This window comes from Bubalus bubalis, chromosome 6 (assembly GCF_019923935.1).
Source record: "Bubalus bubalis isolate 160015118507 breed Murrah chromosome 6, NDDB_SH_1, whole genome shotgun sequence".
Classification (NCBI taxonomy): Eukaryota; Metazoa; Chordata; class Mammalia; order Artiodactyla; family Bovidae; genus Bubalus; species Bubalus bubalis.
Window position 1 is genome coordinate 88400742 of NC_059162.1, and position 25799 is coordinate 88426540.

The 25799-nt window shown below is 40.8% G+C and overlaps 1 protein-coding gene across 24 annotated transcripts in view; it reads left to right on the plus strand.

Annotated features, from left to right (window-relative positions):
- DAB1 (DAB adaptor protein 1) overlaps positions 1 to 25799 on the plus strand; it is a 1348091-nt gene that overhangs the window by 858231 nt on the left and 464061 nt on the right. For 3 of the 24 annotated variants that reach the window (XM_044944951.2, XM_044944953.2, XM_044944945.2), the window contains exon 1: positions 24840 to 25031. The exons of 16 other annotated variants lie outside the window; for them this stretch is intronic. The gene's annotated coding sequence lies outside the window, so the exon portion shown is untranslated. 5 more of the 24 variants (XM_044944954.2, XM_044944949.2, XM_044944955.2 and 2 more) reach the window with 5 other exon arrangements.

The window sequence follows — 25799 nt, forward strand, 5'->3', positions numbered from 1 at the left end:
TGGAAAAGCCATAGCTTTGACTAGGTGAACCTTTGTCAGCAAAGTAATATTTCTGCTTTTTAATATGCTGTCTAGGTTGGTCATAGCTTTTCTTCTAAGGAGCAAGTGGCTTTTAATTTCATGGCTGCAGTCATCATCTGCAGTGATTTTGGAGCCCAAGAAAATAAATTCTGTCACTGTTTTCATTGTTTCCCCATCTATTTGCCACGAAGTGATGGGACCAGATGCCATGATCTTAGTTTTCTGAATGTTGAGTTTTAAGCCAGCTTTTTCACTCTCCCCTTTCACCTTCAGCAAGAGGCTTTTTAGTTCCTCTTCACTTTCTGCCATAAGGGTGGTGTCATCTGCATATCTGAGGTTATTGATATTTCTCTGACAATCTTGATTCCAGCTTGGCCTTCTTCCAGCACAACATTTCGCATGATGTACTCTGCATATAAGTTAAATAAGCAGCGTGACAATATACAGCCTTGATGTACTCCTTTCCCAATTTTGAACCAGTCTGTTCTTCCATGTCTGGTTTAAACTTGCTTCTTGACCTGCATATAGGTTTCTCAGGAGACAGGTCAGGTGGTCTGGTATTCCCACTTCTTTAAGAATTTTCCACAGTTTGTTGTGAGCCACACAGTCAAAGGCTTTAGTGTAGTCAATAAAGCAGAAGTAGATGTTTTTCTGAAATTCTCTTACTTTTTCTATGATCCTATGGATGTTGGCAATTTGATCTCTGGTTCCTCTGCCTTTTTGAAATCTAGATTGAATATCTGAAAGTTCTCAGTTCATGTACTGTTGAAGCCTAGCTTGGAGAATGTTGAGCAGTAATTTTCTAGTGTGTGAAATTGTGCAGTTGTTTGAATGTTCTTTGTCATTGTCTTTCTTTGGAATTGGAATGAAACTGAACTTTTCCAGTCCTATGGCCACTGCTGAATTTTCCAAATTTGCTGGCATATTGAGTGCAGCACTTTCACAGCATCATCTTTTAGGATTTGAAATAGCTCAACTGGAATTCCATCACCTTCACTAGCTTTGTTCGTAGTGATGCTTCCTAAGGCCCACTTGACTTCACATTCCAGGATGTCTGGCTGTAGGTGAGTGATCACACCATCATGATTATCTGGGTCATGAAGATCTTTTTTGTATAGTTCTTCTGTGTATTCTTGCCACCTCTTCTTAATATCTTCTGCTTCTATTAGGTCCATACCAGTTCTGTCCTTCACTGTGTCCATTTTTGCATGAAATATTCCCTTGGTATCTCTGATTTTCTTGAAGAGATCTCTAGTCTTCCCCATCCTATTGTTTTCCTCAATTTCTTTGCATTGTTCACTTAGGAAGGCTTTCTTATCTCTCCTTGCTATTCTTTGGAACTCTACATTCAGGTGGGTATATCTTTCCTTTTCTCCTTTACTTTTAGCTTCTCTTCTTTCCTCAGCTATTTGTAAGCTTTCCTCAGACAACAGTTTTGCCTTTTTACATTTTTTTAACCTTCCCAATAAATTTATGAGGTTGCAGGGCTTCTCCAATGGCTCAGTTGGTAAAGAATCCACCTGCAATGCAGGAGACGCCAGAAACACTGGTTTGATTCCTGGGTCGAGACGATCCCCTGGAAGAGAAAATGGCAACCCTCTCCAGTATTCTTGCCAGGAGGATCCCATGGAGAGGAGCCTGGCAGATTGCAATCCATGGGATTGCAGAGTCTGGACATGACTGAGTACAGGGAAGAATATCTTATCCAGTTTTATAAACAAGTAACTTCAATCCCAGAGAGAATAGGGGCCTTTTTCAGAGCCACTAAGTGGAGTAGTAGAGCCCAAACAGGAACACAGGAACCCAGAACTTCTGATTCCAAGTTTAGTATTCTTTTCAGAAAAAAAAAATAATACAATGGACCCACCACAAGCTGGATTATTTGGTAGACTGTTTCTCTCCTCATAACATCAAGTTTCTCTTTGCCGTAATTCCTCAAATTTGGAACCTAGTGTACCCTCCTCTTTGGTTCTCTCCCATCAAGAGTTTTATTCATAAAATAATATCCAATATTAGTCATTTACAGTTTAGTATGAATTTAAGTCAATATACATTTCAGTCATTATCTTCCAGTTGAATAATAGCAAGGCTGTTTCTCCTATTAAAATAATTCCAGGAGCATAAGACACTCTGGTAGTTTTCTTTTAAGGATGTTTTTTTGGAGCCCCTAGAGAAAAACAACCTGCAGTGTATTCACTCCCCTAATGTGTAAAGTGTCTTTTAACACAGCATTGTGAGCTCCCTAAAGGCAAGGATCATCGCTGTCTTGTGGGTTATTGTATACCCAGGGTTGGACACAGAGCCTTTCATATATTTAATACTAAATAATTCAAGAATAAGTATATTCAGCTTAACATATATAGCAAGTCGTGTCAAATATGTTGCATTTTCATAAGCTGAGGAAAATGATACTAAATGACATACTTGGAAAAAGTTTCACAGCCACTGATAAGATTGGAAAAAGGGTCTTTAAGGCACCTAAATAGTCCACTCTTTGACTACAAGCCACTTAGGAAATCAAGTCAAAAACAGACTAAAACAGTAAAACTGAAAATGGGATGTAGATTCTGATATGGTGGCAAAAGGGATCTTTATAATATGGCAGATCTAGAGTTTCTTGGTTTTTAGTCACTATTTTAATGTAATATTTGTGTTTTTACACTGCTGTATGGCAAGTAGAATCCTGACTTACATTCATGTTCTATCATATTTCTTACATTTACACATTTCTTCTTTGAAATGTGAAGTGGTTATGTGGGGCTGTCTGATAGGGACTTTTTATAACATGGTGAGTGGGTTGGGGAGTTGTCCCTCCCCTCCACCCAGAACTGGACAATGGCCTCTGACCCCCAGATCAGAGAGCAAAATATTTATCCAAGACAAGTTCAGGTGGTGTTTCTCAGGAAGAATCAAACCCAAGTTGAGCAAAAATCAAAGTGTGAATAAAATGTCCTATTAAAAAATGAGCCTTAAGGTCAGAAGTGCAAAGGTAAGGACCTGCCAACATTTAGAGCATAAGGTAGGTGAGATTCAGTGATTTAGAATTGGAATCAATAACAACATAAGCCCAATTGTTGTTGTTTTTTTTTAAACTTTACATAATTGTATTAGTTTTGCCAAATATCAAAATGAATCCACCACAGGTATACATGTGTTCCCCACCTTGAACCCTCCTCCCTCCTCCCTCCCCATACCATCCCTCTGGGTCGTCCCAGTGCACTAGCCCCAAGCATCCAGTATTGTGCATCGAACCTGGACTGGCAAGAGGAGCCTGGTGGGCTACAGTCCATGGGGTCGCAAGCAGTCAGACATAACTGAGTGACTGAGCGCACAGCACCTTCCTTTATACTATCAAGACCACCCGTATACACACACACACAGTATTTTGAAAACACTGATTCATTGTTTTCAAAATACTGTGTGTGTGTGTGTGTGTATACGGGTGGTCTTGATAGTATAAAGGAAGGTGCTGTGCGCTCAGTCACTCAGTTATGTCTGACTGCTTGCGACCCCATGGACTGTAGCCCACCAGGCTCCTCTGTCCATGGAATTTTCCAGGCAAGAATACTGGAATGGGCTGCCATTTCCTACTCCAGGGGATTTTCCTGACCTGGGGATCAAACCTGCACCTCTTGCATCGCCCACATTGGCAGGCAGATTCTTCACCATTGTGCCACCTAGGAAGCCCAGTATGAAGGAATGCATTCTCAGTCACTTCAATCGCGTCCGACTCTTTGTGACCCTGTGGACTGTAGCCCGCCAAACTTCTCTGTCCAAGGGATTCTCTAGCCAATAATATTGCTGTGGGTTCCTGTGCCCTCCTCTTGGGGATCTTCCCAACCCAGGGATTGAACCTGTGTCTCTTTGGTCTCCTGCATTGGCAGGCAGATTCTTTACCACTAGTGCGACCTAGGAAGCCCCAGTATGAAGGAATAGGATTTAGCAAATTGTGTCCTCTATTGGTTTTGATTTCTTACTACTGCATCCTCAAAATAAATGGAAATACTGTGCTCCTTGAAGGCAAGGATAATATCTTGGACAACCATTTGGTTTTTAGTGTGTCTTAATAGATGCTCAATAAATATTTATGCAATTAATTAATCCACCAAAGAAGACAAATTCAGTGATTGCTTGTTCAATATAATAATATAATGCTCAAATATTATTAAAGAACAAGTTACTTTGAATCTAACTTTCAAGTTGGTGTAGGGTTTTTTCCCTATAATTAGTTTATTGCCCAGTAGAGTAAAACGGTTGTAAATCTCTTAACTGGTTTTATTTGTGTGTATGTGTTTTGTATTTTATTTTTTTCAAAAAAGAAAAAAAGTAAAATCAATATCTGAATTCAAATGCAGTTCAAAATATGAGTGCATTAAAGTAACTAAACACAACAATTCACATGTAAACCCCCATATACCTGTGCAAAACAGTTGGGACATAAAGAGTGCTATTCTTACATACTATTGGGTGATTCATGATTTGTCAAAATTCTCAGTTATCTGAGAACACTTAATGGGTTATCACTGGCATAATTCAGGGAGGCTGTCTGCAAACCTTCAGCCTGACATCTTTGCAGAAGTAATAGTAAATATCATGGAGATCCTTTATAGTTGTATTTTTTATAAAAGTTTATATGAACATTTTTGTTATTTATTTTCTTTCTTTGTAATGTGCTTCCTAATTTGTGGTCTGCCTGATTCCAAAATGGTAATGAGGAAGTAAGTTGAATTATATATGGATTTTCAGTTGCTTCATTCAGGGAATGTAGAACAAGCTTCTGAAAGTGTAGCCCAGCTCTTATCACTTCTCCACTAAGCCCTTCAATGACTCCTACAACCTGAAAGAGTTCCGCCTGGTGCCTTCCAACACCTTAGGGAATCTTGATAAGAGATTCAGCTGCAGCCAGGGCAGGTGCTCGCCATGGAAGTCCTGTAACACCGGATTAAAGACACTGGGTTTTATCCTGCAGCCACTTGGGAGCCATTAAATTATTTTAAATAAGGCCATGGTATAATCACATTTGGGTTTTGCATTATATAACCATCATACAGCATTTTTCTCTGGGAATCTAGTTCTTCATTGACCTTTCTGAAAATAAAGCCCACAGAAGGGGTAAATCTTCCTCTAAAAACTATGGAATATATTGAGGTAGTAACAAACCGTGTGCAAGTGTGAGCACAAATAAAGGTACAGCAGTCATATCTCATCTGGGCACTGGCGACATGGTTGCCCAGAGAGAGATAAATATTCACAAGGATTTCTCTCTTTGGAACTTCTGTGAGAATTTGATCATTGTCACTGGAAAGAAATTAGTTGGAGAGGCTCTTTGAGTAGTAAAGAATCTGGTGGGTGAGTGGCTAAGGGAGGGATGACCTTTGTCCTGACAGACTCACAGTGTCTGCTTCTTTTGAAGCCTTGCTGATCACTCTCACACCCTAAATAACTCCAGGGACATAGGGAGGCATTTCACGCACTTAGTATTTACCTGTATTGTAGTACTAAGTACATTATTGTACAGAACTGCCTGTTTACTTATCTTCTCCCCCATTATTCTGTGAGTTACTTTGGAACAGACTAGTCTTTCATTACTTTATCCTCAGTGGCTAGCCCAGTGCATCATTCACAAGGGAGACACTCAGGAATTTTTTTTGAGTAAATGAATGTATGAATGATAAAAATATGGGCTTTATAAATGAAACCAGACGTGGTTGTTCAGAAGAATAGATTTCAAGGGAGATTATGAAGGCTCCATCTCCAAGGGTACTTGGGGATATAATGGATAAATTTACATTGATGTGCATAATTAAGAACTGATCTGCAGCTGGGAATGGAACTAAATGACTTTCTGGATTCCTCTAACTCTAACTAGATTCTCCAAATTTAGTCACACATAATAGACTCAAAAGACATAATATGCTAGTTTCTAGAAACATCATCTTTTAGTTTATTTTATAGGCAGGTATTAATGGTGCATCTACACAGGGATGGCTTGACTGGGGACACAGTAATGAAAAAGAACATAAGTTTTTAAATTAAATGATGTAGCTTGGCATCCATACTTTGTGAATTCATGCATGAGTGGCAGGATAGGTGGGGGATGGGTGAGTGACACATAAATAGGTTATATTAGTTGCCTAAAATCATAAAATTAGACTGGTGAAATAAATAGAGAAATTCTGATTTCTGGAGCTATGTTGTGTTCCAATGCAGAGGAAGAAGAAGAGAAGAAGGACTGATTCAAGATTTTTTTTATATTGATAGAAACAGATGCAGTATATTCTGCTATGTACCAGGTGCTCTGAAGGAAAGCTTTAAATTTAAACTGTAATCATTAGAGACCCTGGGGTCGCAGAGTCAGACATAACTGAAGCGACTTAGTAGCAGCAGCAAGTGGAGTTACACCTAGGTCAAAAATTAAGTTGGAAAGACCTTGTTCTGAAATGAGTTGGTTTATTCCATGCTTTTTAATATATTTGGGGTTCAATTCACAAATGAAGAGATAATCCTTGATAAACTCTTAAATATTTGAATACCAGCAATGAAATCATATGCTGGGAAAGATTGAAGGCAAAAGCAGAAAAGGGCAACAGAGGATGAGATGGTTGGATGACATCACTGGGTCACGAACTTGGGCAAATTCCAGGAGATGGTGAGGGACAGGAAAACCTGGCGTGCTGTAGGCCATGCAGTTGCAAAGAGTTGGGCATGACTTGGCTACTGAACAACAACAAATGAAATCATAATTAAATCAAGTAAAATGTAATAGTAAATGTCTACCTAGTATTGATATCCCTTCCTGGATTCCTTGGAATTTGAATGGGGATAAAACTTTTTAAACTTACAGTTCTTGGATTTTATTTCAATATTTATTTCAATTTCAGTGTAGATCTACACACACTAACTAGCTTAATGACAATGAATGCTAGCATTTCTATCTAACAACATGGAAAAGTATTTTAATGAGAATGATGTAGTTGTACTTAGGAAAGATACTCTAGTAGTTGTTGGTATGTGAATTATACAAATAACTGCAATTTCCTGCACCCTGAGCCTGCTGTGTGGCCACAGGTAGGTCAGATAGCCTTTCTCAACTGTATTGTTTGAATTTATAAAAGAAGAAATTTGCCTAAGCTTTATATTTAAATTTCTTTTTCATATTTAAGCTCTAAAATATATTATATGCCTATTTATCTACAAAATAAGATCCAACTTGATAAAATATAATAAATAATTTGAACATTTCAGTTCAGTTCAGTCCAGTTCAGTCACTCAGTCATGTCTGACTCTCTGCGACCCCATGGACTACAGCACGCCTGGCTTCCTTGTCCATCACCAACTCCCAGAGCTTGCTCAAACTCATGTCCTTTTGAACATTTACTGTGCTCTCTTTATCGTGGCAAGTTCTGGTATATAATGATGAATGTATATGACATTTGTTCAATGAATGCTCATCTGTTCATTCATCCAACACATAGTTACTGCTCAGCACTAGGAACACATAACTTACTTTATTAGACTCCCAGAGTGGCTGTAACAAATTACCACAAACGTGGTGACTTAAAACAATGGATATTTATTTTCTCATAGTTCAGGAGGCCTGAAGTGCAAAATCAACTGTATACTTAGGGAAGTATCTGTTCCTTACTTCTTCTAGTCTCCTGTGGCTGCAGGCATTCCTTGGCTTGTGGCCACATCATTCTAGTCTCTGCCTATGTGGTCACACTGCCTCCTCCTCATCACTGTCTCTTCTCTATGTGTGTTTTATAAGGACACTTGTATTTGGATTTAGGACCCATTTGTATAATCCAGGATTGTCTTCTCATCTCAAGATCCTAATCTGAGTGTCAAGACTGCAAAAATTCTTCCAAATAAGGTCACATTCGGGCTTCCCATGTGGCAATAGTGGTAAAGAACTTGCCTGCTAATGTAGGTTAGATGTAACAGATGAGGTTTTGATCCCTGGATTGGGAAGACCCCCTGAAGGAGGGCACGGCAACCCACTCCAGTATTCTTGCCTGGAGAATCTCATGGAGAGAGGAGTCTGGCAGGTTACAGTCCATAGGATTGCACAGAGTCAGACATGACTGAAGAGACTGAGCATACATGTAGGGTCACAATCACAGATTCCTGGGATTAGGATGTGGACATATATTTTCAGGAGCCACCGTGGAATATACTACAGTGACCAAACACACACAAAAACAACAAGCAAACAAAAATATTTCTTTGCCCTCATGGAGTTTATAGTTTACTTGGGGAAATAGACATTAAATCAAGACATAATTATAAAACATATATTATAGTTATAAATAATAGTTATATATTATAATTAGGTCTATGAAGGGAAGTTACAGGGTGCTTTGAAAGATTTTAACAAGGGAACATCATTAAGGATAGAGGTCAGGTCAGACCTCTGAACAAGTGACATTTAAGCTGACCATTAATGACTATGTCAGAGCTGAGGCATGGGGAGGGGCTGTTAGAGAGGTTGGAAGAGACTATTCTAACAAACAGAACATTAATTGCAAAGGCCTTGAGATGGGGATTTGTGAATGAAGTGAAATGAATGAAGGTCATTGTGGCTGGAGTGTACTGAGCAGGGGAGAGTGGAGTGAGGTGAGACTGGGTCACATCAGGGAAGGACTTGAGAGCCATTTTTAGGACTTATGGAAACCTAAGTACAATGAGGAACCAGTGATGTATTTTAAACAGGAGGATTTGAATTGGTTTTTTAAATGTTACTGCAGCTAATATTTGGAACTTGTGTTCTTGGGAAACAAGGTTGAAAGCAGAAGAAAAGGAAATTCTAGGTAAGAGGTAGCTAAAGCTTGGTCCAGGGTAATAGCAGGAGAGATGAGGGAAGTGAAAGGATTCGAGTTACACATTGCAGGTAGAGTTGACATGGTTTGGGGAAAGACTGGCTATAGAGAAACGAGGCAGGGGGAAGCTTTGAGGATGGCTTTCAGTCTGTTGGAGGAACAGGCACTAAACAAATGACCATAATAGAGGGATTCATAAGGTGATTAAACAATACAGAGAGAACTTCTGATAGTGCCTGGAACAAGGTGCGGTTGGTAGTGGGTAGAATGCCAAAGGCCTCAAAGAATGCTTGTTAGGTAAAGTGGTGGAGAAGAGCATTTCTTACAGAGGAGGAGCATGAGGAAAAATATCCAGAGACACGAAGGTGCATGGTATGTTCAGGGAGCAGGGAGGATCCCTTGGAGGAAGCAGGCAAGCGAATGTTTGTGTTCCCAACAGCATCTCTTTTTAATGTTTATCGTGGTCCTTTGGGCACAGTAGTATCTTAATTCTTCTTGCGACCTGGCCTTCCTACCATAAAACTATTCAAACTGAGTGTAACCATCTCAGACAATGTCATTTAACCAAGAACTACAGACTCACAAGTTCCTAAACTGAGTAAACATCGAGTTCAGTTCAGTCACTTAGTCGTGTCTGACTCTTTGCGACCCCATGGACTGCAGCATGCAAGGCTTCCATGTCCTTCACCAACTCCCGGAGCTTGCTCAAACCCATGTCCATCAAGTTGGTGATGTCACACAACCATCTCATCCTGTGTTGTCCCCTTCTCCTCCTGCCTTAATCATTCCCAGCATCAGGGTCTTTTCTAAGGAGTCAGTCCTTCATATCAGGTGGCCAAAGTATTGGAGCTTCAGCTTCAGTCCTTCCAATGAATAGTCAAGAATAATTTCCTTTAGGATTGACTGGTTTGATCTCCTTGCAGTTCAAGGGACTCTTAAGAGTCTTCTCCAGCACCACAGTTCAAAAGCATCAGTTCTTCAGTGCTCAGCTTTCTTTATGGTCCAACTCTCACATCTATACATGAGTACTAGAACAACCATAGCTTTGACTAGGCAGACCTTTGTTGGCAAAGTAATGTCTGCTTTTTAATATGCTTTCTAGGTTTGTCATAGCTTTTGATTTATTTAATCCAGATACGTTGGTTGATGGTTTAGTCACCAACTTGTGTCTGATTCTTTCGACCCTATGGACTATAGCCTGCCATGCTCCTCTGTCCATGGGATTTCCCAAGCAAGAATACTGGACTGGGTTGCCATTTCCTTCTCCAGGGGATCTTCTCAACCCAGGGATTGAACCAGGACCTCCTGCACTGCAGGTGGTCTCCTGCATTGCAGGCAGATTCTTTACCAACTGAGACACCAGGGAAGCCCAGATGTGGAAGATGCCCAATGACTAAGTGTCACTTTTTAGAATTTGGCAGGAAATGTGAACTTTCTTCTGGAAGTATCACCATGTGTGCATGATAGACTTGTTTGGTTTTTAAGTGAATAGCCAAAATTCTAGGCTCTTTTATTCTCAGTGTACATGAGTAGTTGTAATTAGATAGTGGTGTGATGCAGCAAAAAGTAGGGGATGGAGTGGAAGGAAATACATGAAGTCAGGGTGGGTTGGATACATCACACAATCTTCTTTCTGCTATCAGCATAATGTGTTTACATCATAAATTTGACCCTTTCCCTTAAGTTTTCAAAGCCTTTTGACAGTTCCATTCACCTGTATCAATAGTTTCCAAAATAGTTTCCACTGATACACACGTGGCAAATTACAATCACGGGGTGGCACTATTCTGCAGAGTAAGACCCAGGGTCACTGACACTTCTGGGCATGCCAGCTGTATTTCTACCCTTTATCTTGCATGCAGGAAAATGTATGGGAATGCAAGAGCCTGAGAGTGACATTTTTTTAATAGGGATAACTTTGATGTGCTTTCATATACTGCCCAAGTAAATGTTTGCAAATATGGAGAATTTTAAGGTCAACGATTATTGGTTTTTGAGAAAAGAAGCTCACTCAAATTAAAAGTATATATATACCAATACAACTGATGCAAAGAGCCGACGACCATTGGAAAAGACCCTGATAACTGGGAAAGATTGAAGGCAGGAGGGGAAAGATTCAAGGCAGGCGGAGAAAGGGGTGACAGAGGATGAGATGGTGGGATGGTATCACCAAAACTCAATGGACATGAGTTTGAGTAAACTCCAGGAGCTGGTGATGGACAGGGAGGCCTGGCATGCTGCAGTCCATGAGGTCGCAAAGAGTCGGACAAGAGGGAGGACTGAACGCCAACAACAAATGTCTTAATTTTATTTAGCTTATTGTGCTCGTGCCTGGAAAATCCCGTGGACGGAGGAGCCTGGTAGGCTACAGTCCATGGGGTCTCGAAGAGTTCGACAGGACTGAGCAACTTCACTTTCACTTTTCACTTTCATTCATTGGAGAAGGAAATGGCAACCCACTCCAGTGTTCTTGCCTGGAGAATCCCATGGACGGGGGAGCCTGGTGGGCTGCTGTCTATGGGGTTCCACAGAGTCGCACACGACTGAAGTGACTTAGCAGCAGCAGCAGCAGCAGCTTAGCATGACTAGGGGCATTTTTAAGGGACTGAATACCAGGATTGGAAGTGGTGTTACCAAAGTTTTTCATGGCTATACTCTGGAATATGGGTGCTTATCCCAAGGGTCCCTTTTCTAGAGATGACTGAGTAAAAAAAAAAAAAAGAGAGCCATGTGCAAATTAATTCTTTCTACTGCAACCTCTACTACTGATAACCACTGATTTATTAAGTTTCTTACCATATACTAGGTAGAATGACAAAGGTTTACAAACATTATTTAATAATTAAAATAAATACTAGACTCGTTGATCATTATTCCCATTTTACAGGAGAGATAAGTGCAAGTGAGAGTTAAAGAACGCACTCAAATTCAAATCCTTGTTGTATCAGAACTAATATCAGAAAGGAAGGTCTAGTTTAAAATTATATGAGCTTAATCACTACTCATATTTTATTCTATATTTATAAATATACAAGAAAATTGCTACCCAGGACACATATAGAAGAGACTCTGTATTTCTAATCACCCTGGAGATATCCCTTAGAGAATAGTCTTGGGTAACAGGAGCCTCTGAAGGTACTTTTTTCTCCCCAAGGCATAGGAAGGCAGACAGAAGCCATGGAGAACTTTGCCTTGGCACCCTTTGACAACATTCCACAAACCATACTCCTTCCTTCCTTTCTTTCGTTCTTCCTTCCTCCCTCTCTCTTGTTTCCCCTCAGTCCCTTCCCTCCCTCCCTCGAGCTCCCTCTTTCCCTCCATTCTACCCTCCCTCTATCTTTCCCTCCCCACTCCTTTCTTCCTCCCTCCCCACTTCCTCCCTTCTTTGGTCATCCATTCTCCTGTCTTCCTTCACAATTCCCAGTTAGACTGTGATCTAAGCACTCTTAATTATAAGGCATTCTCATCTCTTCATAGGTGCTCCTTATATGTTTTGATTGATGACTGCTCAGTGGTGGAATTACAACCACATCAGCTGAATCACCTTCAACATTAGCGCAGTGACAGATGTTACATATGTCTTTTTGTCTCTGCCATTTAGAAGGAGCTTAGCATCTACTCTAAGAGATTACAGTCTCTATGGGGGATCCAGACATGTGGAAAATGGCTCCAACACATGGCAGGGATCAGGATTATAAGTAGGCACAACATATAAAGGGAGTGAAAAGAGAATGACTGGGGAGGGGTGGAGGCACTTCATTTAAACAAGATCCTGCAGATGGGGAAGGGTTTCAATAAATGAGAATGGGATGGAGTAATCCTGAAGGAGGGCATAGCATGAGCAAAGTGATGGATGTAGACATATAGAAGTTGTGGTCAGGAAAAGATCCATCATCAGTTGTGGTTTGATCAGGGATATAAATATATGTTGCCAGAATATTTTAAGATGAATTATGGGAAAATAGAGGAATGAACTATTTTTTTAAATCATGGAGAGAAGCTTTTGCTCTACGTGAAATTTTGGTGCCATATTTGTTGAAAGGCATTCATTTCCTTTTTTACTTCCATCATCATTTTCATTGTTGTCATAATCACCATTATTAAACTTTATGACTGTGCAGCTTTTTACAAGTTCTCATTCATGGCTTCATTACATATTTAATACCTCTGCATTGAGTTGATGGCATGGTTTCGGTGGAGAGTAATGAAAACTGCAAATGATGCTGGCTAATACAATAAAAAAGGATATGTTGTCGCATGGTATTGTTCAGGTAATGTTGGCTTTAAGAAGATATGCCACGATGGGGCAGGATGGGATTTCTTTTGCTCTCTCTGCTTTGACCTCTTTGGGTCCAACTTTATCATTAGGGCTGCTCCCTTTAGGCATCCACACTGTTGCTTTCTGGCTCTTTTTGTCTCAGTATTTCTAGCAGAAGTCTGGATGAACAAGGTTAAGTTTTCTTCTAGTTCCTGAATCAATTAGTCTGGTCAAAGGGATGGAGTGTGATGAAGAGTGTTTACTGGCTTAGCTTGGGTCCTGTGTTCTAATCCAGAACTGTAGATATTGTCAGCTTCTGAGAAATCATATTCTTCTCCAAATGGGAATTGAGGGTTTTAGGAAGGAAGAAAGGGAGTGGGTGTGGATGGGATAAATGCTAAAGAGGGCCTTAAAGAATATCCTTTAGAGAAATATAGGCACTTTTATGCTGTTTTGTAGCTGAAGAGTGGACATTTATAGTCCTGTTAGTTGTGCAAAGATGAAATAGTTCCCTTTTTTTTGGAAGGTTATATACATGGAGAGAAAAAAAATATTATATGCTATTATGTGAATTCAGAAGTGGAAGAATGCTACTATCCCCTCTGGAAAGACAGGGCAGACAAGTGTCTTGTGATCCTGAGCAAGTTAGTAAACTCTGGTGTTGTTCAGTTGCTAAGTAGTGTCTGACTCTGTGACCCCATGGACTGTAGCATGCCCGGCTCCTCTGTCCTCCACTATCTCCCAGAGTTTGCTCAGATTCATGTCCATTGAGTTGGTGATGCTATCCTCTGCTGTCCCCATCTCCTCCTGCCTTCAATTTTTCCCAGCATCAGGGTCTTTCCCAATTAGTCAGCTCTTCGCATCAGATGGCCAATGTATTGGAGCTTCAGCTTTAGCAAGAGTCCTTCCAGTGAATATTCAGCATTGATTCCCTTTAAGATTGACTGATTTGATCTCCTCGCAGTCCAAGGAACTCTCAAGAGTCTTCTCCAGTTCCTCAATTTGAAAGCATCAATTCTTCCGTGCTCAGCCTTCTTTATCGACCAAAGTTCTCTTACCTTCTGTTTTTTTCTTGGGGGTGGGGTGGGGAGGAGGGGTGAAAAATGAGAAAATAGTAGCACCTACTTCACAGAGTTATTGAGGGGATGAAATGGGACATTTACTGATCCAGGTGACCAAATGCCTTTCCATTCATTATGCATTTAATTTTTACAATTTCCAGGAAAGTAACTAAGAACATCCAATCTAAGAGACAACATTCCTTAGGTTGATGAATTTCCTCTGGTTATTAGCCACAGGAAACACCAGACCCATCCAAGTCTTGTGATTCCAAGCCTTACCCATTCTCTTTCCACTACACTGTGCTGCTACTTAATGAGATCCCCAGCTCTCTGTGTCTTTGCCTTGCCTTTAACAGGATCCGCATTGAGGGAACTACACATGCAAATTATTATTAGCATGAAAACGGGTAATTATTATTTTTTACATTTGCATCATCACAGATAATCTTTTTGTTATACATTCTTTAGCAGTGAATGCCTGAACGAGAGGGCTTTCGGTTCATTCAGATGGTCATTAATTCTAAATAAGAAATTCATTTACTGTCACTCATGTTGCTTAAACAATGCAAAGCAAAGAGTGAGTGCAGAGCAATTTCAGACTGTAAAGGCTGGGACTGAAGCTGGAAATCACCTAGCCCAACCTTTTAATTTACATATGAGCGAAATGAAGGCCTGAATAGAGAAGGTCATACAATTAATTAGTGGCAGAGCTGGGACTAGCATGCAATTTCTTTACCTCTATGCCAAAGTCTTGCCATTAAAGCATGAATGCTGATCATCAGAATGCTATTTGGTTAGGAATTCCCTGATTACTTAAAACACTTTGAGGGCTTTAGGATAGAGACACTTAATGTGCTAAAGGTTCCAAAATGAAAATATATGAAGAATCTTTGACAAATTCCCTTGTGTTGTATTAATTTTAATCTTCATTATTTCTACAAGGCACTTGTAGAGGGGAAAAATAAGTATCTGTATCTACTAAATGGTCTCATTTGAGTCCTGCCAATGTAAAGGTATGAACTAAAAACATTTTACATTAAAACAGAGCAAATTGCTTATGGTAACCATTGCATAATGAAGGAACACAATGAAGAATTAAGTTCAAATTACTTATCAGGTCTCTTCCATTTTCTAAGTTTTTAAAGTAGAAAATTGCACAGTATAATTACAGTAAGTTAATTTGCATTCATATTACAATTCAATGAGCAATTACATTCTTTTTTATTTAAAAAAATATTTTATAAAGTATGATTTGCATCAGTATGTTTCCAGGAAAGAGTGGCAACTTTTCCCTTGTGAGGTTTTCATACACATTCAACCTTGAAGCTTATATCTTCTGGTATAGAGTTATAGCTTCTTATTGGCTTTTTGGGACAGGAGAGGAGAGAACCATTTGAAGTATGACTATGGTTTTTGACAAGAACTCTTCAAGGCATCATTGAATATCAGGGTTTAGAAGGAGAATTAAAAGGTCTTATTGCTTAAGAGTTCTTTCTCCCCTTCACTTCCTCCATCTTCAGGTTGAATTTCTCCATCGAATTCCTGCCAAGCTATCAGCCAACCTATATTTGATTAACTCCTGTGCTAGGAAATTCTTTGCCTCTGATGACACCCATATCATCACTGGTCAGTGCTTTCATTTTGTGAAAGAGGCTCCATTTTGGCCTAACTATCCTTTTATTAATGTACTTTAAAGGATGCTTTTTTAAAAGAAAAAACACTCATTGCTTTGGCAGGGCTATGCACAACATACAGCACTCTTTTTATGTTGAGAGCAGAACATTTTATTCATGACTTGAAGCATTAGCATGAATATCTGTGTTGGGCCATCGTAATGTTATTGTTCAATTGCTAAGTTGTGTCTGACTCTTTGTGACCCCATAGACTGCAGCACACCAGTGTTCCCTGTCATTCACTCTCTCCTGGAGTTTGTTCAAACTCATGTCCATTGAGTCAGTGATGCCATCCAACCATCTCATCCTCTTTCTCCCCCTTCTCCTGCCTTCAGTTTTTTCCAGCATCAGGGGCTTTTCCAAGGAGTCAGTTCTCTTCTTAAAGTGGCCAAAGTACTGGAGCTTCAGCTTCAGAAGCAGCCCTTCCAATGATTATTCAGAACTGATTTCCTTTAGGATTGACTGGTTTGATCTCCTTGCTGTCCAAGGCACTCCTAAGAGTTTTCTGCAGCACCAGTTTGAAAGCATCAGTTCTTTGGTGCTCAACCTGCTGTATCGTCCAATTTTCACATCCATACATGACTACTGGAAAAACCTAGCTTTGACTATGTGGACCTTTGTTGGCAATGTGATTTCTCTGCTTTTTAACATGCTGTCTAGGTTTGTCATAGCTTTTCTTCCAAGGAACAAGTGTCTTTTAATTTCATGGCTGGGGTCACCATACATAGTGATTTTGGAGACAAAGAAAATAAAATCTGCCGCTGTTTCCATTTTTTCCCCATCCTTTTGCCATGAAGTGATGGGATTAGATGCCATGATCTTAGTTTTTTGAATGTTGTTTTAAGTAATGTGGTTCCCATAAAGATATGGAGTCTGACTGGCTGCTCCACTTTCTCTGTGACTACTTGTTTTAAAATTGTTTAAATTAAGATAAAATAGACATATATTGAAATACATAGATCATTAGAGTAGCTGGATCAGTTTCAAAAAATGTATTTGCTTATGTAAAACAACTCCGTATTAAAGATATAGTATATTCCATTATCCCAGAAAGCACCTTTTGCCCCTTTCCAGGCAATTTCCCTCCACAGAGGCCTAATTTAATTTTTTTTTAATTTTATAAATGATGGCATTTACTTATTTTTTAAAGATCAAACCACTGAAAATAATTAAACACTGACTAATTTAGTTTTTTAAAAAAATTTTATCGGAATATAGTTGCTTTACAATGTTGTTTAGTTTCTACCTTATAGCAAGGCAAATCAGCTATATGTATATGTATATCCCCTCTCTTTTGGATTTTCTTCCCATTTAGGTCACCACAGAGCACTCAGTAGGCTTCCCTGAGCTATTCTGTAGTTTCTCATTAGTTATGTATTTTATACATAGTATCCACAGTGTATATATGTCAATTCCCATCTCCCAATTTATCTCATCCTCCCTTTCTCCGTGGTGTCCATACATTTATTCTCTAAGTCTGTGTCTCTATTTCTATTTTGCAAATAAGATCATCTCTACCATTTTTCTAGATTCCACATATATGCATTAATAAACAATATTTGTTTTTCTTATCATATCATAATTTTTCTTATCATACATTTATTTTTCTGTTTTTGATCCTCATATAGACGGAATAATAGTAATGTCCTTTTTTGAATCTGGTTTGTTTTATTCAATTCTTTAAAAAACATTTATCCATGTTGCTGTACCTATCGATAGTTTATTTTGTTCTTGCTTAGTAGTGTTCTACTGTATGGATAGTCTATAGTTTGTTTACTCATTCTACTGTGGAAAAAGATATGTGTTGTCTTCAGTTTGAGCTATTATGAAAAAAAATGCTGCTATAAATTTTCTAGTATATATGTTTGTGTGTGTGTATATACATGTTTTATTTCTCTGGGGTATATAACTATGAGTAGATGCCTACAAGTGCCCAGAGTAAATGTACACTTATTGTTTGTTGTTTAATCACTAAGTCCTGTCCAAATCTTTTGAGACTCTGTGGATTCTAGCCTGCCAGGCTCCTCTATCCATGGGATTTCCCAGACAAGAATACTGGAATGGGTTGCTATTTCCTTCTCCAAGGGATCTTCCCAACCCAAGGCTTGACCCCATGTCTCCTGAATTGGCAGGTAGATATTTTTACCATTAAGCCACCTGGGAAGCACAGATGTACCCTAAATTTGATTTTTAAAAAAGTGCCAGGCAGTTTTTCAAAATTGTGATACCGTTCCTTATGATTAATGATATACATCTTTCTGTTCAGTTCAGTCACTCAGTCATGTCTGACTCTTTGTGACCCCATGGACTGCAGCATATCAGGCTTCCCTGTCTATCACCCATTCCTGGAGCTTACTCAAACTCATGTCCATCGATCAGTGATGCAATCCAACCATCTCATCTTATATTGTCCCCTTCTCCTCATGCATCTTTACATATGCCTATTGGCTATTCAGTTTATCTCAGTCTGTAAAGTGTCTGTTCAAGTATTCTGTTCATTTTAACTAGGTTGTCTTTTTACTGTTAAATAAGAATAGTCATATTTTCTGGATTTAAGTCCTTTGTCAGATATATGTTTTGTGAATATTTTCTCCAGGTTTATAGTTTACCATTCATTTTCTTAAATGTTGTCTTTTGATCAGCACATGTTTTAAACTTTGATAAGGTTCAATTGATTTTTTTTTCATTTATGTTTAGTGATTTTCTGTCCTCTCTAGGAAATCTGTGCATCCCTCCACATCATGATGATACTCTGTAATGTTCTCCTTTAGAACTTTTACCATTTTAGCAATTATATTTTGGTCTATGTATGGTATGAGAAGGGTTTCGAGGTTAATTTTTTCCCCATATGTTTAAACAGTTGTTCTAATACCATGTTTTAAAGACTTTTCTTTCGTTAATGAGTAACTGTCGCACCTTTGTAAAAAAAAAAAAAAGTCAATTGATGGCCTATATGTTGGTCTATTTCTGATTCTCTATTCTGTTCCACTGATCAACTTATCTACCCTTAATGCCAGTATCATACTGTTTTGACTATCATAGCTTTATAGTAAGTCTTGAAGTCAGATAGGATAAGCTCTCTAATTTTGCTCTTCTTTATCAGATTATTATAGTTATCGTAAGTCCCTTTGCATTTCCATATATATTTTAGTATTAGTTCATCAATTTCTTGAAAAAATATGCTGAGATTTCTATTGCAATTGTGCTAAGTTTACAGTTCAACTTGGGGAGAAGTTGACATCAACACGAAGCTTCCCAAACCGTGAGCGTGGCATGCCTCTCCATGTATTTGGGTCGCCTGTAATTGTTTTCATCAACATTTTGTAAGTTTTGGTGGAGAAAACTTGCACAACTTTTATTCAATCTACTCCTAAGTATTTTGTGAGGTGCTGTCATAAATGGCATCTACTTTTTTTCATTTTCCAGCTGTCTGACTGACTGTATAACTTTGGATAAGGTATTTATCCTCTTTGAGTTTATTTCTGACCTATAAAATGTGAGTTCATGTTCTTCTTAGAAGAAGGTCAGGTGTAAATATGCACAAATAGTTTTTAGGGGTTCTTTTATTATTGATATTAAAAAGGATAACTTAGAAAGTTCATAATGAAGTTCTTGGTATATTAGAAATTATTCTTTGGCTCAAAAGTGAAAAACAAACAAACAAACAAAAAAACTCAAACTGGCCTAAGTAATAGAGGGAATATTTTGGCTTACATAAATGAAAAATCTGGAAGGGGATCTGTTAGTTGGGCTGAGGCATGACTAAACCAAAGCCCTTCAACAATGCCCTCATAAAGCTCTATTTTCCCATCTTTTAGTCCTGTATTCTTCTGGTGCAGTTTCATTCTCCAAAGGCTTCTCTTATGAAATGGGTTTCTGCAGCTACAGGCTTTTCAGTGTCCAGTCCAACGGTGGAGAGAAAACATTCTTCCTAGTTGCTCTGTCACAAGTAAAGAGGTCACCCATTTGACCATCTCTGAATTGTGGCCAAGAAATGTGTGGCACCTGTCCATCCCTCCAGCTACAGGTAGACTCAGCTCTCCTATAACTAAATAGAAGAAAATATTATTGAGTAGGGGCATGGTCTCCCAGGAGAAGAAAGAGGAATGGCCCCAAAGAGGCAAACAACAAATATTTGTCATATCTTTAACCCAGTAGCCACAAAATACATGGCAGCTGTATCATATGGTGGGCATATTCTTCTCTGCCTCTGATACTCTCTAGGCATCAGAGACTCAATCATTTTTCTGATAGCATTCAGTCTACTTCTGTTTCAAGCACTAATATCACCTTAAGCTCTACTTTATGAGTGAGAAAATTGGGGGTTTGTATTGGAACTTAAGAGCCTTTCGACAATCACTTTAGCTCTCCTTGTTGTTTCTACTGTGCATTTAGCTAAAAAGAGCAGATTGGTGGCATAAATACAATTGCAGTGTGGCTACTCTTCTCCACCCCCTCCTTGGAAAAATAAAAGGAGTGCTATTTATAGCGACTGCAAACCAAAGTCAAGTTTAGTAATATTGCCACACAACCTTCCCCTGGAATCAAGCAAGGCTAGTATCATGAAAGAAGGGAACTTCTGTTTTGATGAAGTCATACAGAAAATTTTTTTCATTGGTTTTGAATGTTTTACTTGTATGTCTAGAACACACAAGAACAGTATCTGAAGTATGGTTAATGAAAGATTTTACAAAATATTTTCTTTTCTGCTTAAAAACAAAACAAAACAAAACCTGGACCTCTTTACTTTCACACTAAATTCCAAAGTCCTGAACACGGCAAACAAGACCCTTTGCAGTCTATGTTGCTTCTCTGGAGTCAAATATATGTGTGTGTGTTTGTGTGTGCATGTGCACCCTACTCTTCACAACCCTGTGGACTGTGGCCCCCCCAGGCTCTTCTGTCCATGGAATTTTCCAGGCAAGAATACTGGAGTGGGTTGCCTTTTCCTACTCCAGGGCATCTTCTCAACCTAGGGATCGAACTCAGGTCTTGCTTCTCCTGCCTTGGCAGACAAATTCTTTACTGTGAGCGCCACCTGGGAAGCCCTAGAGTCAATTATAGCCACAAACAGAGAACAATCTCTGCTATGATTTTGTATATTCTCTTTTCTTTGTCTGAAATACCTTTCCTTGCTTCACATGCTTATTCAGTTTTCTTTCAAGATGATATCACTTCCTTCATGAAATCTCAGCATCCTGCTCTGGGTTAAATGCCCAGATTTGATGCTTACCTAGCATCCCATACTTAGCATTACCACTATATAGCATTTATTGTGATGCAGTACAATGGTGCATTTCTTTCATGAGCCTATAAGTTGTTTAAGAGTAAATTTTTTTTTTCTTTTTGTTTTCTTTCTCAGCCAATGCCCAACAGTGTGCCTAGTATAAAGTAAGCAATCAGTAAATATTTTTTGAAAAAATGAATAAAATCTGAGTGTGAACGTGAGTTTAAATGAAAAGGATGAGAAGCTTATATACCTTTGGTATTAAGCTTTGAAAATTTTGTGCATTCTATGTATTAGCATACTTTGAACACATGATATTTCTAATAAGCTGGGTAGAAGTGCTCCTATTGAATGTTATTCAAAATTTTATTAATTTGAGAGTTTTATGTGTAGAGAAATATTAGCATATTCCTGGCATGTGTAAGCATTACAAACTATTTAATAAACAGTGGCCATGGAATAATTTGTGTTTCAAACCCTTAGAGCTTACAGCACAAATTCATTTTATTATACTTCATCCAATGAGAGGTATATTTGAAATGATTGTAGGAATAAACAGAATTTTAAATAATGTATAATACACAAAATGAACTACTTTTTATCTCTTTCTTTGGAGGAGTGATTATTGCTGATTGGATTTATTATTTCTGACATTTGATTTTGCCTTCAATTGCAGATCAGTCTCAAACAGTACTTATATAGGCTGCCCCTCTGGGTGTCTGAAGAATCATGTGCATAGGGATGAATTACGTGAATTTCAATAAAGCTCCTTTCTGTCCATATGCATGCTACTCATGCCCATGTTTTTTATTCAGTTGACTCAGGGCTCTGTAAAGGCAGGATATGTTTCTGATTTATCATCATTATTTCCAATGCCTCCCACAATGCCTGATATATAACATGGACTCTACAAATGCTAGTTGATTTAAAGTGAACTATTTTGGAATTGTTCTGGAATGAGAATCGATGTTTACTGAGTGACTTATTCAGTGCTAGCCATGTTCAATATATTTTTCCATTTAAAGCTTGCACAATGTCCTGAAGCAGGTATCACTGCTATAGAACTGAGACTTTTGAAGCTCAGAGAGGTAAGTAACTTATCAAAGATGACTCAGGATACAGTACACACAACAGGAGTACTTCCCTACCTGGACTGTCATGAAGGTTAAATGCATTAATGAATGGAGAGCACCCAGAATGCTGCCTGGAATCCTGGCATATAATAAGCAATGCACACATTTTTGCTGTTCTTATTACTTTGCTATTTATCAGGGTAGATGATAAAAGAATGTTTATTGTTTTTTACGCCACACATAATACAAACTATATTGTTATTTAAAAGAGAATTAAAGAAATACCCTAATATTTATGTGAGTTGTTTCTTGACACATTTGGCATAAAAACTTAAAATGGTACTTTAAGATGTGATTTGGTTTAACCTTGAAGACTATTAGGTGTTTGGTGGGCAGCTTGTTTGCTATTAGAATCTGTATAACTTTCCTTCAGCCTGGAGCTGGGAACAGCTGTAGCTTGTTGCCCCTGTTAGATTTAAAAGGAATTTTCTGAGTTTCCCTGGTGGACATTCTCCAAGGCTGAAAAGAGAGTTTTACAAGAGTGCCTTCCATTTTTATCACTCCACCACTCAAGTGTCAGGTATTATCCCAAAGTCTGTAATCATAACCTCATTTGAAAATAGAACCAGAAGGAAGAGGGGTGAAGTCCACAGCTCTCAAAGGCAAGGCCTTAAAATGTATGTAAATAGTTTTGATGTTTCACAGCTGTCTCACGCATTGAGAAACTTCAGTGCTTTGGGGAGAGTCGATGAAGTTACACCTATGTTCACTCACCTAAGGTTTGACATTTGTCCCAGTTGTTTGAAGTGCATGATGGTTTTCTACACCCACTTTCCCTATTTCAATGAGGTCTTGGGAAATTTGTCAATGTCCCCTGGTTTTCTTCGTATTGAGTTCAGACTCTGGAGGTCTGTCTGTATGGAAGAGAAAACTCAAGTGTTTTATTAATAGAGTTCTCTGGTGAGCCTGAACTTCCTACTGATGTATCTTAAGTGTTCTGTAATCTTAAGTGTTCTGTAATAATTCTAGCCACTTTCTAGAACTTTAGAAAAGTTGGAGAGGCTTGAGCCACTTTCTCTGGGCCCCACCATTAGGCGGGCTAGTCATACCCAGAAGTAAATAGAAAGAATTGTATCCACCACCCACGGGTGGGACCTCCCTCCCACCTTGTTGGGAGTTCTCTTCCACCAACTTTTCTCCCAAGATTGCATCCTGCCAGTGACCTCACACTTTTTTCCTGTCTCCATGTAAATTGCTATCTTTTCAGGAGGTGCATGACAGCCTCTGTTTGCTGGGGCCTCCATTTGTACAGAGGCTGTTATTATGGAATAAGTTTAATGGGTCGTGAATTTTGTGGAGGCAGGGAGGGTCTCTCGATGACTTTGTATGTACCAGCCATGGACCTACTGGCTCTGCAAGGAGTGCATTAGGCTATATATTTTTAGCCCATTGACTCTGGAAGTAATAACCCTAAATGCTTCATTAAATTTTCATGGGTGAGTGATGGAAACTATGGGAGGGGGGGGATGCAAAACCCAAATCAGCCACATTGGCTTCATTATTACCCAGCTGGAGGACAGGAGTGTGGCCCTTAAAAAGAGTAAAAATAAACTTTAAAGAACTGTGGCCAGTATCTTCTTTTCCTTCCCTGCTCCAACAGCGCAGGACTGGACTTGATTTTTTTTTTTTTTTTCCTTTCACACCTGGCATTCAGGACTCTGAAGATGGGTGTGCAAACAGGCATTCACTGGAGTTAAATCCAGTCTCAGGGTTGAAGAATTTATTTTCTGACGGACACACTATTTTCTGCAGTTTGGCGGATCTGGGTAAGCTAGGGCCAGAAGTAGGGAGCCACTGATTACATCCTGCCTGGGCCTTCTCCAGCGCCTGTTCTAATCTGGGGATTGTTTACCCCAGGACATTCCGAGAACCAGAGTTGCCGGGAAGAAGGCAAGGGGAAGCACTGGGTGTTAACTGGGCCCTGAGTCTCTCCCTGGGACTCACGAAAGCGTGACAGATGCGTGCCTCCTCCCTCTCCCTCGCCCAACTTTGCTGGGAAGCCTCAATGAAGACGGGCGCACAGACGAGGGTTGGCCGCTGGGAACTAGCGCCCCCTCCTGCGAAGGGGAGTTGGGGCCACACGCCCGCCCCGGACCGGCCCTGTACTTTTGAGCAGGGGCGCTCTTTTCAATTTGGGTCTGCGCGGGTTTAGAGGCCTGGGATGTTAAGAGTCGACCAGAGAAAAATGAAGGAGGCCACGCGGAGGCGGCCGGTGGCGATGGTGAATGGCAAAAACTGGATACTTTGTGGAAAAACCCGAGTCTAGTGGCTTTTACCCCATCTCGCCCTCACTCCCCTTCTCCGCCCACGTAGCCGGGGCGGGGACCCAGCGCTCTGGGCTCAGCTCTCCCCCTTCTACGCCGGGATGGGGAGTGAGCGCCAGGGCTCCAGAGGCTCGACTGCGAACCGCGGCGCCCCCGCTCGCCCGCTCTTCCTCCTCCTCGTCACCACCTCGACTCCGCTAAGCTTTCGGAGCGCGCTCGGGCGGCGCACAGAAACACCCGGGAGGGAGCGGGAGCCGGAGCCCGTGAGGCCAGGGCGCGCGGCGGGCAGGCAGGCGGCTGCGACGGCGTCCGGGGAGCGGGCAGGTGAGCGGCGCTTGGCGGGCGCGGGGCTGGCGGGGCGGGGGCGCGGGAGGAGGCGGGTCTGCGCGCCGGGCGGTCTCCTCCCCCTGCTCTGACGCTGGGCCCGTGGCTCCCCGGGAGGATGGACCCAGTTCGGCGCTCGCCCGGGCTTCCCCGGGGTGGAGAGCGCGCCTGAGTGCCGCCGCCCGCCGGGCATGGGGAGCCGCTTCCTGGGCGGCTGCGGCTGCGGAGGAGGATGCTTTCGGCGAGCAGAGGTGAGGCACGGCGGGAGGCTCGCGGCCGCCGCGGAGTTCAGCACCGAGAGGTGTCAGGCGGGGACGCGGCGCCTGGATGCCCGGGAGGCTCCTCTGGGGCTCCCGGGCGCGGAGGAGGGCTCCAGGGGCGCCCCTCTCGGGAGTTTGGCTAGAAGTGCGGAGGGGATAGAGACTGCAGTTTTCTTTCCTCTTCCTCCACTTGCTGGGGGGAAAGGCGACTCTGCTCCTTCCTTCTGGGTCTCCCCTTACCATCCCCAGTGTCACTTCTGACCACGCTCAGTTCTCTTTCCAGTCTTGCTCATCTAATACACTTGTCTCTCTACTGGATCCCTTGCGCCCTCCTCCCTCCTGCGTCCCCGGCTGCAGCCATCCACGAGCCTTCCTTCTCCCGTTCCAAAACCTAGCCGGTACTTCCGAGCCCTTCCCCAGCCGCTCTGCCAGCGCCCCCAGGTCCGACCCTCTTCCATGCTCAGCCAAACCCGGTTTTCACTTCCCTACTCTTTGGCTGCGCTGCGGTTCCGCTACGACCTGTGGAAAAACCAGATCTATCCCAGCAACCCCTACCCTTTTGCAAACACCATCGGAGCTGTACCCCGCGTCTCCTCGGAACCCATCTCTTCCCGAGACCCCATAGACTCCGTTCTTTGCTGCCGCCCTCTCCGTTCCACTCCCCAGCCCCCCGCCCTCCTCTCTCTTCCCCGCTCGCCCCTCTTGCTTCTCTGCTCCAGACTCGACGCTCTGTTTCGGCCGCAGAGCTCAGCCTACCCC